The following is a 15,985-nucleotide window of genomic DNA, read 5'->3' on the forward strand; positions in this document are numbered from 1 at the left end:
GGTTTAAACAGCAAAATGTATCAATCTTAGCATAGCATACAAATACAACAGAAATCAAGTGATAGACTAGAATGCACCAGGGAACTTGTCTGTCTACGGTTCACCAACATATTTATATATTGGCCGAATTATCCAAAATGACATTATAACATGATGACATGGATTCCTAAACAAGCATAAATCATATTCAAATCATTCAACAGTAATTAGTTACCGTATCGTATCCTACGATAGTCCGAACGAATCTTCTCATACTCAAAACATGTGCTGCGCTTGCAATTGGATAACGCTATCCCATAATATTCGTCTATACTAAAACTGGAAACCGGATAACCGTATTTTCCGGAATCTTAACAAAATTACCACAAATGAAACTAAACAATAAATTCAACATAAAACTAACATTTAGGCCGTAACACATAGCTTCTTATATAAAGTGTTATGTCATAAAAAAAATGTGTCCAGCAACCATGATACTGACCACGCAGTTCTATAATCTACATAGAGTTATTGTTCCTGTTACACTCCCAGTAATACTTCTGTTTGTACAGGTGGCCTCAGACCACAATTAATTTCCCACTATGTTATACCAAAGAAAAATAAAAATAAAAATATTTCAAAACATTGCAAAAAATCTAGTTTTCATATATGTTGTAGAACTGTTCAATCTGAATCTGCAGTGAGCTGGAAAGTACCTCTTGACCGGCATTTAAGAAAGATATTTTTATTTAAATGCCACCACCCCTCTATATTATGGGAAAATCCGGAAAATTACAAAATATCACTACTCAAACCTTATAAGTCCCTGTGTCCTTCCTCCCTGTGTCCTTCCTCACAAACATGCAAATGGTGTCAAAACAAAATTCTCCCACTAGAATAGATATTGCACTACAAATATATGTTAAAATTATGAACATATCTGCAATAGCTAAGTAAGGAAAAAATATTTAGTAACATACCTGAAATTTACTTATGTACTACATTCGTGTACAACGACCCGGAAGTGTAACTGGTCTGAGGCCAGGTGGGAGTGTAGGGGGAGATAACTCTGGGATGAGAAAGAAACATTGACTAGAAAAACTGACTAGAAAACTTCACTGTGCAAGACATGACTGAACAGCACCTCCACAATGAAGTCTTATTCCAACACAATAATTAGACAAATGATTTTATGATATTATGGCAACTTTGCTATGTTTATCAATCATCCCAAGAACAACTAGGGTCAGTTTGAGTCATTTTTGTAGTAGGTAGTTGCTAGCTCACTGAAGAATATATGAAAGGCCAATCATATCATGCTATTCATAACAACTGAGGTTGTGGCTAGCCCAAGGACACTACTACATTAGCACCTGGCAGTCTGAAATCTCAGCCTCCTAAGAAAAGCACACTGCCCATGGTAGAGATCCAATCACACATTGCATTTTCTGACCAGGTTACATTAGTTCTACTGACAGTTATCACTGACCCATACTTGATTAAAAAATCAATAAAGTGTTTGTTATGAACACATCCTGTTCAATTGAAATACATTTTACATAGGCAAATATGTTAATGACATGTAATGCCATTGTCAATCTTTATGCATATTTACTCTAAAATATGTGGAACAGTAATTATGTCAGAACAAGAACACCACAACGCAGAATATATGCCTGATGAATGCCATGTAGTGTTATATACGATCTTGCCCTAGAGGCTAGCTGGCAGGCTATAAATCTTACTTTTCACTATGAAGTCAATGTTCAATTTTCTAACAGTTTGATGAATACAAGCAATCAAGTTTTTTCAGTGAAACATGGGCCTAAACAGTCACCCAGGTTTTGATATAGTTTGGCAGATTTGATTCCAGTGAATTGAATTTAAGGTCAATGCCCCAGCATGCTAAAGGCCCAATAGCCAGGTCTCTGAGCCTCTTGCTTAGAGATTTTGTTTAAAGAGTCTAGCATATTTGACCCCTGTGACCTTGAATGAAGTTCAAGGTCATTTATTTGAACAATCTTGATAGCCCTTCAACCCAGCATGTTACAGATATCAAAATAAACAAAGGGCATTAACTTTTCCAAAATAGTCGCATCCGAATTTCTTTCAGGGAAACACAACTACATATCATAATTGTAATTCATACTTGATTTCAAAGAAATCTGTCAATAAATGTAGGAGATATCCAAACAAACAAAAGATTACATCAGACACAATACCATAATTCAGATTATCCTCCCCTCAAATTTGACAGGCGTATAAAAATCTTAAATGTTATTCTTATACAAACTGTATTTTGACCTGGTATAATATCAAATATTGTAATAACAAAGTATATAAAGTTTTTCTCTTCTTGAAATAGAAAATATTCATTCATGCAGATGATGAGATCGTAAATATAAAACATACCATGACACAATCATTCATCTGAAACAGTCTTGATCATTTATAAGACAGAAATTAAAATGTCATAATATGGAAAGTGAAACAAACCTCTGTTGTAAAATGTTCTCAAAATGCTGTATGAGATTATAGCAATTATCATAGTGTCTATAGGGACCCAAAAATGTAATATTTGCAATAAACTGACATGCAAATACCATTACACATGTATTCATTAAAATCTAGTTTCATTTATGATTTTCACATAATGCTGATATTTCCCTACTAATTACATCTAATTATCAGTTTGACTGTTACACATCAGGTTTATGTCCAAATTCATCAAGGCTGTAACAACTCCTTAGGTCCCTGTGTTAGCATATATATATAGAAGGATACTGCAGTGATTATGGCAAAACACTACATTTCTACAGAAGAAAGATGTCAAAGACCGACATTTTATACAAAAATGGTTACCCTTCATCCAAGAATGCATCATACCTACATAGGGAGAAGGATTTCAAAGATATTGTTATAGTGTGGAACCTCTATAAACCGAACATGCATGGGACATTGATATTTGTTCGGTTTACAGAGGGTTCGAGTTTGGAGAAGTTGATCGAAATGACCGGTCGAATTCTGGATATGATTGGTTGGACGATGTTTTGTTACAATGTACCCAATTACAAACCGACACGTACGTCCGTAGACAATTTGGTTTATCTGAATATTATGAATACTATGAAAATTAATCGATGTATATATTGTAGGTTATATAAGAAATGCAAATGTACAACTGCACTTTACGATCGACCTACATTTTGTTACATCTGGTGAAGTTTCGTCATGTGGATGGGGCCCCGATATGGAATATTTTACACATCAAATAATATGAAAGGGTGTGAAGATGTTTTGTTTCAATATTAATTACAATTTATGCTCAGCTGCTTGTTTTACCACACTGCGCTTTCAGTCAAACTGCAAGCTTGTCCAATAGTCACAAAGAACAGAAACACTTTGATAGATTGAAATGGCCGTTTATTAAAACGACATGAAATATTTAATTACATAACCTTATGTAATGAAAATTAACATTACATAACACGGTTTATCCTAATCAGGATAACTTTCTATATATGACTAGTGTAGGTGAGGGGGAAAATCAGCCCAAACCTAAAAATTGTACAAAACTTAACATGTAACACCTCAAGTGTGCTGCGAGCGGGCTGCCCCAACCTCTCCCCTTTCTAGGGAAGAGGGAGGTAGGATTTATCCGTGCTCTAGGCCAGCTGGTAAGTGTTTACTCACTCAATTATAACCGAATACCACTTGAGGTGTGTATGGACATGTACATACTAAATTGAATAAAGCAGTAAATGCAATATAGAAAAACATTAAAATTAAACATAAGTTTGAAAAACAATCTTAAAATGAACAAAATCCTACCAAGATTGCCTAACCAAATGAAACAGATATCCTCATAATTCTACAATATATACATGAATGAAATCTACAAAGATTTCGCAACAGTAAAAAAGAATCAATGATTGAAATCTTACAAAGATTTCTCAACAAGTAAATAAAATGAACACGTCTTACAGGATTTCTAAAAGTAAATTGTCAACTGTAAGAAAAGAGAATGCAAAGGCCAAACAACCATAGCGGTGATGGGGTAGGAGGTGGGAATGCAAATAAAACACATTTACCTTTGGCCTTTGACTCCCTTTTCTGGCTGACGCTAAAGTGACGTCTCTGCTCTGGTCATGTGATGTCAAATTACCATATAAGGTTAATATACATAATATACAACAATCACAAGCACTTAACATAAATGCAATTAAATATTAATATTTAATTGTTTATTTATGCTCAGCTGCTTGTTTTACCACACTGCGCTTTCAGTCAAACTGCAAGCTTGTCCAATAGTCACAAAGAACAGAAACACTTTGATAGATTGAAATGGCCGTTTATTAAAACGACACGAAATATTTAATTACATAACCTTATGTAATGAAAATTAACATTACATAACACGGTTTATCCTAATCAGGATAACTTTCTATATATGACTAGTGTAGGTGAGGGGGAAAATCAGCCCAAACCTAAAAATTGTACAAAACTTAACATGTAACACCTCAAGTGTGCTGCGAGCGGGCTGCCCCAACCTCTCCCCTTTCTAGGGAAGAGGGAGGTAGGATTTATCCGTGCTCTAGGCCAGCTGGTAAGTGTTTACTCACTCAATTATAACCGAATACCACTTGAGGTGTGTATGGACATGTACATACTAAATTGAATAAAGCAGTAAATGCAATATAGAAAAACATTAAAATTAAACATAAGTTTGAAAAACAATCTTACAATGAACAAAATCCTACCAAGATTGCCTAACCAAATGAAACAGATATCCTCATAATTCTACAATATATACATGAATGAAATCTACAAAGATTTCGCAACAGTAAAAAAGAATCAATGATTGAAATCTTACAAAGATTTCTCAACAAGTAAATAAAATGAACACGTCTTACAGGATTTCTAAAAGTAAATTGTCAACTGTAAGAAAAGAGAATGCAAAGGCCAAACAACCATAGCGGTGATGGGGTAGGAGGTGGGAATGCAAATAAAACACATTTACCTTTGGCCTTTGACTCCCTTTTCTGGCTGACGCTAAAGTGACGTCTCTGCTCTGGTCATGTGATGTCAAATTACCATATAAGGTTAATATACATAATATACAACAATCACAAGCACTTAACATAAATGCAATTAAATATTAATATTTAATTGTTTATTTATCAGTTGGTACTGGTCATATTTTTAACATCGGTATTGTCTTAAAAAACATCGGACACAGGCTTCATTTACGACCATGCAAAAACAACCCCCTTTGGACCACATTTAAATTAGATGCAAAACTCAGGCTTCTAGCTCTACTTGCATTGAGAAGATAAACAATGACATAACAAACCACCGTGCTTCAATGAAGTGTGGCATTGTTTCATAATTGTTGTGTTGATTATACACTAGGCTTACCGTCATAATGCTCCCTTGGGGTATATATTGGATACCCGTACAAATCACAGGTCCCGTGTGTTGTTTCACGGTTGACTGGCCCAGTTTTCAGAAGTTGCACTGTATTTCCTCTATTGGGCCCCACTTTCAGGTGCTTTGGGGCAGGCAAAAATTGGTTCCCCTTCACCAAAGGAGGCTTCAAACCAATTTCTTTCATTCTTATAGAAGAAGAATTTAGAAAAAAAAAAAAAAAAAAAAGTGCCCTTTGGTCCCCCCGCCCCTTGGGGTCAAGTCACCAATTATTGTGATGATGACGATGATGATGATGATGATGACGATGATGATTGTGATGATGACAATGATTGTGATGATGAGGATGACTATGATGATGACGATGATGACTATTGATGATGAGGATGATGATGATGATGATGATTAGAATTATTTTGATGATGATCATGATTATTTTGAGGATGGCGATAAGTGTTGATGATTGTAATTTGTTTGAAGGCATGTTGAAAGAAGGTGATAGATATGAATGAATGAGTGTGTATGAAGAATGAAAGCTATGTTTAGTGTTGTCTATGTTTTGTGTATATTAAATATCTAATATGAAAATTGGAAAAAGTGCTATTTATGCAAAATATGTAGCCTGAGCTCACTTGCCCATTGAAATAATCTGTGGTCTGTCCACTGTCAACTTCCTATCTTCCAAGTTTTAGATCACAGACATTCCTCTACCAAGAGTAATCATTGATTGATTTCCTTCCAGTCTCTCTAAGTTTCTGGTTGTTTTTCTCCCATACTGATGGGAATTCAATCAAAGAATCATTCCTACAACATTCTGTAAGATGTCTTCGCATTTGACTGACATCAAACACAATTGTATCTAGTTCCTCTCTCAAGCCCAGGCATATATGAGTTATAAATGCCAGTACAAAATACCCACAGTCAGTGTCATTGGTTTGTCCCTGGTTCTGTACTGGAACATGGTGCACAGTGACATGGCTTCCAGAAGGTAACATATCAACTAACTGTCTTCTGACAGAGTCTGAAATAGGTTTATTTGTACTGTCAAACAATTCAACAAAGTATTCTTGCTCTGCAGTTTTTTTTGTTGTTACCAATACTGCATGGCCAATGTCATCTTTTCTCCTCAAATCTTGTCCACTTTCTTTCAAAACGTGTACTGAAATTTCATTGATGTCCTCTGGAATACCAACCAATTTGTAAGTGGTATATGTATGTGGCACGATTTCAATGATATGCAGTACATCACCAAATCGAAGTCTTTTATTTTCACTGGGACTGATCCTGGAGTACAAGTCAGATTTATGTGCCTTGATCTGCCATGGTGATACAATTGGTGCCTGGTCTACGCTTCTTGATAAATGCATCATGTCTGACTGTCAGGTAGCCTGTAATTATAATACAAAACAAAGTTACCATAATCTGTTCATAAAATATATCAAGGGTCAGATGACTTTGTAAACGAAAATGTGCTGCTCAGTGCTAATGAAAGCTGGTCGACTAAATTACACTCTTACCAGCTCGCTAGCATCAATTCAGATAATGATGACATGTACATGTATTAAGAGCAAACGATGGGGAAATGCTTTGGTGTAATATAATTAACAATAATCAGAAGAAACACATCAAACATTTAACAATGATAGAAAGACAATTCAGCAAATTACGTCTCCCACCAAATGAAAAGTTATATGCCAAGAATTCACAGATGATAAAGAAATCTGATGGGTATTTAGCGAAAAATAGGAAAAATTCAAAAAGGCAATGTGACTAATTTGATCAATCATATTGCTGATTCTAGGGTGTAAAATCAACTGTGCTTTTTGAACTGATAATATAACTTATCTAAATTTGGTATTTTAGCAATTTAAATGTATTATGTTGATACTGCTTCCTGAATTAGAAATACTTGATACCCGAATCCAGTAAATTGTATTTAAAACAAGAGGCCCATGGGCCTTAACGGTCATCTGACTCAAAATTAAAGACCCTTATACTATTGTAGTATGCATTCTCTGTAGCGAGTAAAGTGGCACTGTTGGCCATGGCGGCCATCTTGGATTTCTGACCGACCTGAAAAATAACAACACTTGGTCAAGACCATCTCAGGATCATTTCTGGTAAGTTAGAGCTAAATCCCACTGATGGACTTTGAGAAGAAGTTTTAAATAGGTGTTGTTAAAGAAGAACCATGATTGCGCAATCATGTTACAAAATGGCCGCTGTGGCTGCCATGTCAAAGTTTTTACGAGGCCGAAAAATAAAAACACTTTGTTGGCTCTCCTTCCTTAACATCCACACCAATTTCCAGCTCAATGGCACCAGTGGAACTGGGGAAGAAGTTTAAAATGTGTTTTTCAAGATGGCTGCCATGGTGGCCATCTTGGATTTCTGACTGACCCGATAAATAACAACACTTGGCCAGGACCATCTCGGGATCATTTCTGGTAAGTAAGAGCAGAATCACACTGGTGGAATTTGAGAAGAAGTTTTCAATAGGTGTAGTTAAGGAAGAACCATGATTGCGCAATCATGTTACAAAATAGCCACCATGGCTGCCATGTCGAAGTTTTTACGGGGCCGAAAAATAATGACAATTTGTTGCCTCTCCTTCCTTAATATCCTCACGAATTTCCAGCTCAATGGCACCAGTTGAACTGGAGAAGAAGTTTAAAATGTGTTTTTCAAGATGGCTGCCATGGCGGCCATCTTGAATTTCTGACCGACCTGAAAAATAACAACACTTGGTCATGACCATCTCAGGATCATTTCTGGTAAGTTAGAGCTGAATCCCACTGATGGTATTTGAGAAGAAGTTTTCAATAGGTGTTGTTCAGAAGAACCATGATGGTGCAATCATGTTACAAAATGGCTGCCGTGGCTGCCATGTCAAAGTTTTTATGAAGCCGAAAACTAACAACACTTTATTGGCTCTCCTTCCTTAACATCCTCACCAATTTCCAGCTCAATGGCATGAGTGGAACTGGAGAAGAAGTTTAAAATGTGTTTTTCAAGATGGTTGCCGTGGCGGCCATCTTGGATTTCTGACCGACCTGAAAAATAACAACACTTCCTCAGGACCATCCCAGCATCATTTCAGGCAAGTTTCAGCTCAATCCCACTGGTGGAACTTGAGAAGAAGTTTGAAATGTGAAAAGTTTACGCACGGCGGAAGGCAGACGGCGCACGACGACGGACGAAACATGATGACTATAGGTCATCCTGACCCTTTGGGTCAGATGACCTTAAAATATATATATATACCTAAATGTGCATACAGTTGTATCAGGATCATATTGAATGGAAACTATATATCTAAAGCATTACAAACATACATGGAAGAAGGTATCTTGTTGTTTTTTTCGTGTGCATGGGCTTTGATGTAGTTCAAAGGTCACAATGTGGGTTTGAGTGACCTACTTTTGGCATGCAACACACTGCCTAATTTAGGTGAACCCATGCCCCAAACATACTGTGGTATTAATTATTGTTGTTTTTTTGTTTTTTTTTTATTTACATCATCATAGATAATCATATAAGCTCTTACATTTGTCAACATCATGAAACATCCACATTATTCTACATCTGCACAATTTGACTGCCTTCACCACCAGTACTGGATTTAATTATATCAGATGACCAGTGTATCATATGTACAATTTCAAGTACTGTTGTGAAGGACAACTGAAGACGATATATATATACACGACTATAATATGCCAAATTTAGTCTACTATTACGCTAGCGCAGGTACACAAATATGTCTATATACTACTATCAGGACAGGCTGACAAAAACACACAAGTCAGCTCATCAAGTATATTCCTCTCGGTTTTGGTGTTGAAATGTGCTCTAGTCAATAAATTACAACTGCAGCTAAACCAGAGTAATCAGGTCAACTCCCAACTTCTTGTATGACATCAGAAATTTAAAACTCTCTCCCGCAGCAGGAACTGAGGATTCGCCAATAACATCAGCCATGACTCTGCGCCACCAGCTGATTATGTCAACTACGTCAACGATGCCAATGTAACTCTCCTGCTTGCAACTGGTTGTCAATGGTTAAGGTGAGCCATCTCCAATGGCATTGTCCTGTCCTCTAGCATCCTCCAGAATCAGAAGAGTCACGGAAATCCTATGGACCCCATACCCGAATTGCTGGGTATGGATTTCGGCATCAACAGACCTGCCATCCCAGAGAACATAGATTGCTATTGATACAACCTTGGAAACAACAGTCACCTGTTCCATGAGGTGGGAGGAGCTATCTCCATCACAACTGTTGCCACCATGCAAGTCTGTCATACCTTCTCCACAACAGACAGTGTCCACCACACACCAGACAATCTCAAGGTCATCACGGGACCTGCATCTCTGAAGCCGCGCATGGTGGCCATTGCTGTTACCATGGCGGTTCCTGACATTACACTAGACTAGTGATGAGAAACGATTCTTTCAAGGGGATTCACCTTGGTTGATGTGTCATTGCTTTCATTCCATAGTGCATACTCTCACCATCCACGGCCATAGTGAACAATGCCACTACACAAATGACCTGTTGCACAAGGAGCCGGTAACAACACACAGCCCCTACAATGGACACTTCAACAAAGACAGCCAAATGCATGCCCATTGAAACAATGCAGGACTATCAAACCATATCCTACCCAGGGACCAGGAAGATGTGCTACTGCTCTCTGTCCACCAGTCATAGACAACGACAGCAGGGTTACCTTTCCTTCTCCAATCATCAAACAAATGTACCCCGGATTGTTCAGTTGGAAGACTGAAAGACGGCTGCTGCTAGCAGAACTGTTCAAACTCCAAAGTCAATTCAATTAAGGAACAAAGTAACTTTACGGCTTTCTTGACCAACTGTGTCACCAATTAGAAAACGGAACATAGTCCAAACATCTTTAACCATGAAGGCGGCCCTGAAACAGTCATTGGGAACTCCACCAAAGACGCAAATGATGGCATACAGATTACCGCAAAAACCAACTATCCGTTGAGTTAAACACCTTAGAATAGTCATACCAACATGGACCACAAGTTAAACTCTTATAGCCACAACTGCTGTGATATTACCTACTCCCCCCACCTCATAACTCAGGCGCGTCATTTTGCTCAGCCACTGCATAGGCTCCAAACAACTGGTTCTCATCAGATGCCCAATGCTGACAGTAAACATCAAGGCATGGGCAGGTTATATTGCGATTATAACCAGCTACTGACTCGGCCAAGCCAAGTTTCATTAGTTTAAACACCTTCTCCTCCGCCAACCGGACACTGCATGCTTTCATTTATTCATGAGCCTGACTATGCAAGGCTGAAATCTGGCAGTCAGGCCTGGGACTGACAATTCCACCTCTCCGCCACCCCCTCCTCCTCACGTGACTATACATAGCTACCACTCAGTGTATCATATAATCTACCACTCAGTGTATCATTTAAAAGCACTGCCAATATAAATGTAAAAAAACTCTTTACTGCTGACACTAATGTTGTAAAGGAGCAAATATGATATAAATATAAATATGAGTATAATATGCATACAATGGTAAGTATAGTCTACAATCATGCTAGCACAGGTACGCAAGTCAGCTCGTCACATACATTCATTCAGTAGGTGTTAAGTGTATGAAAGTGTATTAAGAGAAATAATTACTTTATACCCCCCCCCCCCCATTCAATATTCTGGAGTTCAACAAAACATACTGAAACCATGGTGATCAACAATATTTGACAAATTGAGTGAATTTTGCAAGAGTTTGAAACAAGGCACCTCAATAAATATGATACACCACAAGTTAAAAAATCAACTGCGCATAAAGGAATCACACACTCGATTTAACATACCCAATTTTCACATGGTTGGTTCCTATAACTGGTAGCTTTTAAAGTCTGATGTTTCCAGAAACTTCCATACTTGTCAAAGTTGTGAATCTCCGTAAGTACTAGCCGGTAAATCTTGGTTTGTTTAGCCGGTAAATCTTGGTTGTTTGAACGATTACATTTAATTTGAATGCTTCAAAGCGTTTCAAAGACTGAATACAAGGGCTTTATATATATAATTAAAAGTCATTATCCGGTGTCATGCATAATATGTACCTCCTGCATAATAAGTATCCGGATACTTTTTATTCTGCATAAAAAGTAACCGGATACTTTTTATACCCCTACCAAAACGTACCCCCCCTTGCATAAAAAGTACCCCCCTACCAAAAATCTTTAATTTTGACTTTATCAATCTGAAATTGGGAAGATATGATAAGAGGACCCAAGGGATGTCATTTTCAATGTTTCTCACCCCATCCCACCAAATCCCCACCCCAGGGCCAAAAAAATGAAAAAAAAAATTTTTGCTTAAACTTCCAAATATGACTAAGGATCAACATAGGAAACCTTCAAATGCATATAAAAGACAATTCGCAAATTCCCCACCCCCCGGATACTTTTTATTCTTCTGCATAAAATGTACCCCCCGGATACTTTTTATTCTCCTGCATAAAAAGTACCCCCCTACCAAAAATCTTTAATTTTGACTTTATCAATCTGATATTGGGAAGATATGTTAAGAGGACCCAAGGGATGTCATTTTTAATGTTTCTCACCCCACCTCACCAAATCCCCACCCCAGGGCCAAAAAAATGAAAAAAAAATTTTTTTGCTTAAACTTCCAAATATGACTAAGGATCAACATAGGAAACCTTCAAATGCATATAAAAGACAATTCGCAAATTCCCCACCCCCGGATACTTTTTACTCTTCTGCATAAAAAGTACCCCCCCTACCAAAAATCTTTAATTTTGACTTTATCAATCTGAAATTGGGAAGATATGATAAGAGGACCCAAGGGATGTCATTTATCAAAGTTTGCAATTTTGCTTTAAATATAAATTTGGTAAAAAATTACGTATGATGGATAACCCCCAAAGACATAAAGAGATGTTTTCTTATACCATTTCTAATACTATGAATACTATTTCTATATACATGTACATGTATATTATAAACTATAATAAACTTTACCCCCTCCCCAGGAGAAAACAACACCCAGGGTCATGAAGTTCACAATTTTGGTAAAGCATCTAAAGACCTTTCTACCCATGAGAAGTATTTGATTCTACCATATATCTGGATCTTAAAAAGATTTCTTTTTAAAGTTTAAAGTTTTGGGCCTCGTTCCTCAGGCCCCTGGGGCCAGTTGGGGCCAATATGTTCATATCATCAAAATGCTATCCCATACTGATAATTTTAACCAAGTTTGAATTATTTCCAATGCAAATTAAGACAAATTTTATTTTTTTCCAAGATTTTACAGTATTATAATTAGCTGTATAGGAACTCAGAAAACTTAATATATATATACATAGGCCTATAGGCCTCTACAAAAATAAATGAAAAAATTGCAAAATAAAAAATTTCATTATGATATAAAGAACTTCAGTTTAGCCATTTCCTCTTAATGCAAAAGTTTAATTTAATTTCAAATTCATTTACCTTAGTTTGGAGTTTAGAAAAAAAAGAAATTGAATAAAATAGACAATAAAATAATCATTTCTGGATTATATGCCCGGATATATCGGTTTCCTTATTAGAAAACAAACATGACATTGCCGACTTTTTTAACAGATGAATTTCAGTTCTTTAACAAGATTCTTTTGTAAAGCAAAATATATCAAATTGGCTATAAAGATTGCTACTTTGATGGTTAGTATCACTTTCCAAGTTTTGTTTTACTTAATTATGCTCAAGCAACAACAACTGTTCCTAAAAGTAGTAATGTTTTATAGCATCAATTAAACAGAAAAAACTTAAACTAGAAATTATCAGAAAAGACCTAATGACTTAATATTTCTAAATTTAAAGACTATTTTAACACTTTCGTCACTAAATAAATTGCATGATGGGTATTGTGGCCCTAAGAAAATATGCACGTGGCTTTTCCTGGCCTGAATCAATTTATGATTATTGACGTTCAATTTGACATTTATTTTTAAAAGCACATTTTTGAGAGAAATGCATTGCAGAATTGATGATACAGACGCACATCAGTAAACAGGATTATCGAGAATATCTTATAGATTTAAAACGTGTGAAAAATACAGTCGAAAACAAAAAATTGGCTTGTGACTTGCCTACCTTGCGTATAATTCTAGCGGAGAACACGATTCCAAATTTGGGAATGTGTACTTTCGTTTTGCAGCGCGATCAAAACGTACATTCGTCATGGAATCAAGTATCATATTATACTTTTAAAAACGAGATTTACAAATCTAACGATTGGAAATTGTTTTTGGAAACCGCTCTGAACAGTCAGCGGTAGCATGCAGTACCAACAGCAAATTCTCGATTTTGGTTGTTAGCCGCCATTTTGACGACGCGCTTCCAACATCAAGAACTTAGAAGGATAACTCTCGCCGCAACGAAAACTTAGGAAGCAAAATACAGTTTGAATGAGCTCTTCTAATATTTAATATAAATGAGGGAAAATGAAAACAATACAATGAACAACACAGTGAATTAAGTGTTAAACGCTTGCATCAAGGATGGGTAGTCACTTGCAAGCATGAAAGGGCAGCTTTTTTTTTTTTTTTTAACTTTTCCATTTTTTTTAACAAGTTGTGTTTTCAAATAGATCTACATGATTTTTTATTTTATTTTGATGCGATATAACAAAAACGCATTTTCGTAAGGCTTTTTTTTCTTTTGTTTTTTTTTTCTTCAATTTTTCTTCCTTTCTTTTAATTTGTTTTTCTTGTTTTCATTATTTTTTAATTTTCATAATGAGGTATAGTAAATGATATTCATTGCTTGCAACTTAGTAGTTCAAGCAAATTAATACTGCCAGAAAAATGAAATGTCCAGCAAAAAGATTGACTGATTTATCCTGCTGTCCCTTTGTGCAACACATGTAACAAACATGATACCATGACCGAGATGCAAACTTGTCCCAAGTAGGGTCAGACGATCCTTTCTTGAGGTGAATTTATCAACCAGTCCCCATATGATGCTTTGTGTAAACTGCAGGAATGACAACTATTGCTTGCCCTGTCCAGGAAGGTTGTTGGTACATTGAAGGAATACCTGATAAGAGTTCAGCTTTTATGATTAATTAAATACTGCAGGTTTTGATCTGCCTTGTTTACACCACCAATATGGGAAATGTAGTCTGTTATTAGTTCTGGGCAAGATATATTTCCCTGGCAAACTTGTCATCTTCTTATTTAATAATCTGTTAGTCTGTTTATACCTCTGTGGCAGGTTCGATATGAAAAGTAGTTGTCTTTCCATACAACAGATACCAATGGGCCTTTTTTGGACAAAATCATGATCATCTGGCCTTTTCTGCATGATATCCCTTAGTAGATCATGGCAGTTGGACCTTAATTACTATAGACCTTACTGTACAACAGTCATTGGTGTTCTCATTCAAAGTGATGTTAGTAAGTCTTGTGAATAAGAGTCATCCAGGTATACATGTCCCCAGCCTTGACCCTGAATTATGAACACACCAGAAAATGTCATTGTAATATAGGGATTTATTTGTAATGAGTGGATACATTGTGAGTGTTAATAAATTTTATCTTTGCACTATAATTGTGATTGGGACAACATTACATATGCACCTTTATGGATGTTGTATGAAGTTTGAGATACATGTATTCACAATTAGTACAACTCAGTATGAATGCAATAAAAAATGGGTATTCAAAAAATGCAAGTACATGTAGGAGCAAAAATACCATAATATTGCATCTGAAGTAGTCAATTCATTACCATAAAGTTCTACTGACAGGTTCATAACCACAATCAATGCCATACAAAGACACAGGAAAGCTTTCATTTAACAACACTAACAGCCTTTCAAGGCAGCCCTTCCGAGGTTGCTTGCAATTTTGTTTTGTTCCGGATTTGTCACTTGTGTCAATTTCGAATTTGCAGTGTTGAGCATATAATTCCGATCTCCTCTATCAGTATATCAATTAATACCTGATCTAATAACAATACCAGAGAATCCACTGACTCCTTATCTTGAGTCATTGACCTTGTGGGTCATGTGTTTCCCCTTGATGTAAGAATATGTCGTAGCCTTCTCTCAAAATAATCGAAGCCGTAGACATTTTCAGATTTTGACAGCACGCAAAATAACTACATGACAACAAAGATCGCTACTTTATTGGTAGATATAATACTATTCCATGATTGTAACGAGAATGTAAAAAATGATATAAATTACAAGTTCAAAATCTTTTAAAAAATCACGCAATTAAATATAAACCAAATGATGAATTCGTATCAATCGACGTTACTCACATGTGTGTTTATAGAGCCATCTTGGATAAGATATGGTCATGTGATCATGATCTGTGTTACTAAAATTAGAATACTTGGTCTTCTGTTTGTGTTAAAAATCCGAATTATTAGCTTGTTTTTCCGATAAAGTATCAACAAAAATACAATGAAACATACATATAAAACCATGCAAGTAGTTTTGGAACGATGTCTTTGATAGATGGTGGAGATTTGATCATAAAAGCTAGCGAGTTGGCAAACACTGCCGCGCCGCTAACGT

General features: G+C 36.2%; 1 protein-coding gene across 1 annotated transcript in view; it reads right to left on the reverse strand.

Moving 5' to 3' along the window:
- Positions 1-4,444: 4,444 nt before the first annotated feature.
- LOC117325750 overlaps positions 4,445-15,985 on the reverse strand; it is a 28,273-nt gene continuing 16,732 nt past the window's right edge. The window contains exon 12 of the transcript XR_004532373.1: positions 4,445-6,794. The gene's annotated coding sequence lies outside the window, so the exon portion shown is untranslated. The remainder of the gene's footprint in view (positions 6,795-15,985) is intronic.

Source organism: Pecten maximus, chromosome 4 (genome assembly GCF_902652985.1).
Source record: "Pecten maximus chromosome 4, xPecMax1.1, whole genome shotgun sequence".
Lineage (NCBI taxonomy): Eukaryota > Metazoa > Mollusca > Bivalvia > Pectinida > Pectinidae > Pecten > Pecten maximus.